Genomic DNA, 5,284 nt, shown 5'->3' on the forward strand with positions numbered 1-5,284 from the left:
GACTCTGCAGATACCCACTGCACCGAGAAAGGTGACTGTAGCCTCCCCCGAGGACAGCACCCACCAGCCACCTCCTGCAAGCACCAACTCACCCCCCCAGGCACCTTCTCTTATTCTGCCTCTCACAGGCTAACGTTTCCTCTCAGTAACAAGAGAGACCCCAACCAACAAGCCAAAAAATGTTATCAAGCTGTGGCTTCAAAACCAAATTACTGGGGTTTGCCAGGACGCAGCCGTGACTTGCCCCGATGTTCCACCCCCGGAGCCCACCGCTGCCCACTAACAACCCCTAACGTCGAAAAGCTGAAGCTACCGAGCTGTCCTACCAGCACCGTGCAAGTCTGGGTCTTGTGGGCATCCAGAGGATGCGCTTTCTAAAGCACATTTACTGTGCAAGTCCACAGGCTTGCTTAAAACTACAATTTTGCCCCAGCAAAAGAGGGCTGACACGGGTGTACATCAGCTCCAGCTGCACTGGGACGTGGTGGGAGCAGTTACAGTTCTGAATGGCAGTCCAGCTCTACAACGATCCGTCTTTTTTCCCCAAGAGGTTTGATAACGTGGCAAGTGCCACACATAAAATCAAACCCAGCTCTGTGCTTCAATATCTGTGAATAGAGAGAGAAGAAAAAACCCCAGAAATTAGCGTTTCTGAACTCAAAATGTCTCCTACTCAAGAGGTGTCTTTTCCTGCAATTATTTCAGTGTTCTGGGGGACATTTTTCCACTCTCTAGATAAAATAACAAGTTTTGCAGACTTGTTGCTGTAGTAACCAAAGGGTGATGGCTCCCGTACAATGGGAGCAGTGTTCTAACTAGGACATGCCCCGCGACGCCGTGCTGTGCCGTGGCATCCTATCGCAGGCATGGGGCTGGAAGCATCCCCACGCTCACCGCTCCCTCCTTCCCTAAAAAGTTGGAATACCAGGAGGATGCCCCTTGCTCGTGGAGCCGCACAGCGGCAGAGCAGCATTTCCTTCAGTGATTAAGGACCAACAGCAGCAGAACAATTCACGTGATGTTCTCTTGCCGTCACGGCCCGATTACCTGTGCAAAGCAGCAGGGCTTTGTGGTGCTGATGTGCAGTCCCGCTGACATGAAGAATTTTCACCAACTGCAGTATTTCCCTGTTTAACAGCACTCCCAAGCATCCAGGCACCCTCTCCTTGGAGATGGGAGTCACCTTCTGCTCACACAGAGGAAGCATCTAAAAGACCTGCTGTATTTCTGATGCTTTCAAACAGCGATAAGCAGAGTATATCCAATTAAATACTAGTATTTTTTCCAGCTTAAACAAATCAAGAGCAGATGGGCACTAGGTATGGGGGAACCAGCACCCAGGGCAGGCCCACTCTGCTGTCCTTCACAGGCTTTTTGGCTCTGGCAAGGCATGCTCACCAAGGCAGGCTACAGCAGCGCAAGGGCCGCTGCAAAATGAATGCAAATCTCGAGGGGAGAGGAAGCAGCAGGTGTAGAGGACACCACCGTCAGCTCCCACCCAGAGTCCTCTGCAGGTTACACACAGGCTGAACTAAAAGGTAAAATCGTATATAGGCCACATATGCCCTATTGTTCTGCTGATAAATCCCAGAAACCGGACTGGGACCTCTTCTCTCTTCTCTCTCCTCCGCTCCTCCCTTCTCTTCTCTAGTGGCAACGAAAGACGGCACGATGCTATTAGGGGTAAAACAGAATCTGGCAAGAGCTTTTTGTGCTAAATGCACGTCCCTGAGCCGTCAGGCGACAGGACAGGTGAGGACGGGGCTGTGCCCGTGCACGGGGCTCCTGCTAATTGCAGGCAGCTCGTCAGGGCGAGCGCTCCCCAGCGCCGGGCCCTCCACGGAGCCACCGCTTCAGCTGCCCGGCAGGAGCAGGAAAACCATCGCGACCCCTCACAAGCACAACGCTCCGCCCAGGCTGTGTAAAACTGCATTTTTAAATTTTTATTTTTACTTTTAACTAATGACTCAGGTCAAAAGCACCCACGATATTCAGCACCACCTAAAAACCAGCAGACGTTAAGCTGCTGAAGGGAAGCTGGGCAGACCGGTACGGATTCTCAGAAAGTGTCTTAGAGGCCTCCAGTTGTTTTTTGAGCGGTATAAAGGCTGCGGGTCTCCAGGGAAAGTGGTTGCAATCAATACCCCGAAACGAGACAGAGTTCAGAGCAGGAGTGGCCGGGAGAAGGTCCTCGCTGCTTGTGACCCAATATTGCCGTAATAGGAACAGAAGAGAATTCAGCCTGGAAGGGCCATCAGCCATGCCCCCCGCCGGCCCGCTTCTTCACCAAGACTGCTGCCACCGAAGAGATTAAACACCTACAACGTCCAACTGGCAAACAGCTACAGCGGACGAGGACAAACCTACCTGCTCTACCACTTTCCATAGGCAAACACTCAATAAAAACCAATTTTTGGGCCAAACAGACCCTAAGGCAGCAATAATGAGGCAGGCAAGAGAAAGATCAGTGTTGACACTACCTTCCTGGAGAAATTTCGAAGGGTTTGGTGTCAAACCTCTTTCCCGAAAGAAAAGCAGCTTTTCAGGAAAAAACGGCTGCCACGCTGAGACCTGTGCCGAGGGCTCGGTGACAATCCTGCCCTGAAGAAATTCTTCGCTTTTGAAGACTTTTCATTTCCTACACATGGAGCCATCGAGACGTTTACACTTCTTCCTGTGAAATCAAATACTTCATAAAACAAACTAAAATTTGGGCTAAAAAGCCCAAGCGTAACTCAATCCACTATTCTATTTCGGTTACATCTGTCCTGCTGGCTCGCTCTCTATAAACGTCTTATTAAACATGGGCATGAATAATTTTTTGGACTTTGTTTCCATTAAAGCATCAGCACAAATTCAATGATACTAAACAAAAACGACCGAAGATTTAGGCCTTTCAGTGCCACCTCAGCTCAGCAGATAGCAATCGGTTATGTAAAGAAGCAGGATACAAGAGACACTTTGGTCCCATGTTTTCAAAGAAAGCCAGTCTGTTTGGCCTTTATGCTCTGAAGAACAGGATAGTATTCGCTTCTAATTAATTTGTATCTTCAGAGGGCAGTGGCTCCTTCCCTTTGAATGAAAGGGCAAACAATGTGAAGTATTGTTTAATACAGTTTTGTTCTTGACCAAGAAAGGAGCCTCCTACCAGCTAGAGGAGAGGGGCAGGAAATCATTACAGAGGAAGCAATGACAGCTGCCAGCCAAACACTGGTATGTTTTATTTATTCAGATATATGCTTTCATCTCAAACTTACATGGATGCTGCAGCTGGCAACAAGTGGTCCAGAATGGGAAATATCCTGGGTTTCCCAGCTGAAGAAGCAACCTCAAACCAACTCACCGGTCCATGCTCGGAGGAAAGCTGGAGTCATGGGAGTTGCCGATGCTCCAGGCTTCGCGTGATGCTAGGGGCACGTGCCCTCCTTGTCCCTAAAACGTACCGTCTGGCTTAGAGGTCCATTACACCACCCTCTTGCTGAGCCACGACGGTTTTGGTGACACCAGGACGGTTGCACGTCCTGTGTGAGGTGCCTGGGACCAGAGATGCTGAGCCCACACAGCTCCTGTTGACCCCCATCGGTGATGGGCAACAAGCTGCTCGGGCGAGGGGTCTGGCAGCGCTGGGAATTGCTGGCCACACACCTCGTGCCACTATTCACTTGTTTCCTCAGGTCCTGACAATCCAAACACCAGGACTCCAAAATTATTCATGAACCCCCAGTTCCCACCAGTCTGGATTCTCCTCTTGACCATTTACTGGATATAAACTTCAACATACCCCCGTGGGTAAGAAACAACTATTTCTGTTTTAGGAATGGGATTTTGACGTACAGAAAGACCGGAGTGACAGACCCTCACCCAAAAGTTAACGTTTACAGAGCCCCAGCATGAAACCGCAAGTCACGAGCCCTGGTCCACCGCAACGGCGACAAAACCATCTCCATCTCCATCTGCTCCACCACCAGTCACCAAGTATGCAAACACGCGGATAATTCTCCCCTGTTCTCGACACGGCGAAAAGTTTCTTTTCAAACAGCAGTATTTTACAAACATTTTTATCCCATTAGCCTATTTTCCACTGGCAGTGGGACTACCCCAGTAGTAGCATCCCTGCCGCAGCCCCGGCATCGCCAGCATCCGCCTGCTTATCCAAACCTGTACCACAGAGGACACACGCACGCACCGCGGGACAGAGAGATGATAAAGTCCCAGCCGGGATAGTTTACATTTTACAAATAGTACATTTATAACAACGTACTGGAATGTAGAGATTTGATTTGTGACCTATTTATACAGGGAGGTAATCTGGAATTAGTATAGGAAAAATATTACTGGTTTATAAATACCCCTATCTTGCCTTCGCTTCAGATCTCAGCCAGGAGCGAAACATCTGCCAGCCTAAAATTAAACATCTGTGTTTTACGGTGAGGAAACCGGGACTGGAAGTTTAACGCCAAAAAAGGCCAGAGGCTGCGCGCCCCCGGCGTGGGGCTCTGCCTTCCTCCGGCTGCTCAGCACCTCCTGTCCCCGTGCCAGGATGGGCGATGCCGGCCCTGGCCGGCTCCCGTCGGCACACAGCGGCACTTTCGGCAGTGGGGCTGTCTGCAGCCATTCAAAGACCCTCGACGAAAAGCCAAAGGAAAAGTGCTCTGGCAAATAAAACAGGGCATCCTCTTTTCACCACTTTATTTCCTAAAAAAAACCCACCAGCTCTTTGCTCGCGAGCATCCCGCTGTGCACGGCACACTGTCAGACCGGCCACCGCACGGCACCGGTCCTCGCAGGATCAGATCACCGTTCCCGCAGTTAGAACCAGCTACTTTATTACGGCTGCAATTATCTGGCGTGACGAGCCGTGATTTACATCGTTGCAGCGTGTCGTTCCCAGGCTTGGTTCAGGATGCTGCATGGGCTGCGCCGGAGCCGCTCATTACGGATTCTGGGTTGTTTCTTGCCCTCTTTCCTTACTGTCAGGAATCAGAGGCCAGGAGAGAAAACTATTCTCTCAGCTAATTACCACAACTATTCTATAATGGCTATTTTAGATGAATTTTTAATGAAGTGCGCTCTTGTCAGTTCGGGATTTCATAACTTTCAAGTCCAGCCTTCACATTCCAGCCATTTGCCGCATAAAGATTTCTCCTCTCCCCTGCAAACCGGCGCAGCAGGAGCAGGGGAGGAGGACGGACCCTCGTGCAACTTTGCTTGCGCCTGTCAAAATTAAATTAACTGCATCTGCTAAGCAGCAAGGTGACTGACAAGAACGCGGTTCAGTGCAGAA

The 5,284-nt window shown here is 50.2% G+C and overlaps 1 protein-coding gene across 1 annotated transcript in view; it reads right to left on the reverse strand.

Annotated features, from left to right (window-relative positions):
- NACC2 (NACC family member 2, BEN and BTB (POZ) domain containing) overlaps positions 1 to 5,284 on the reverse strand; it is an 18,019-nt gene that overhangs the window by 7,189 nt on the left and 5,546 nt on the right. The window lies entirely within an intron of this gene.

This window comes from Pygoscelis adeliae, unplaced genomic scaffold (assembly GCF_000699105.1).
Source record: "Pygoscelis adeliae isolate BGI_AS28 unplaced genomic scaffold, ASM69910v1 Scaffold114, whole genome shotgun sequence".
NCBI lineage: Eukaryota > Metazoa > Chordata > Aves > Sphenisciformes > Spheniscidae > Pygoscelis > Pygoscelis adeliae.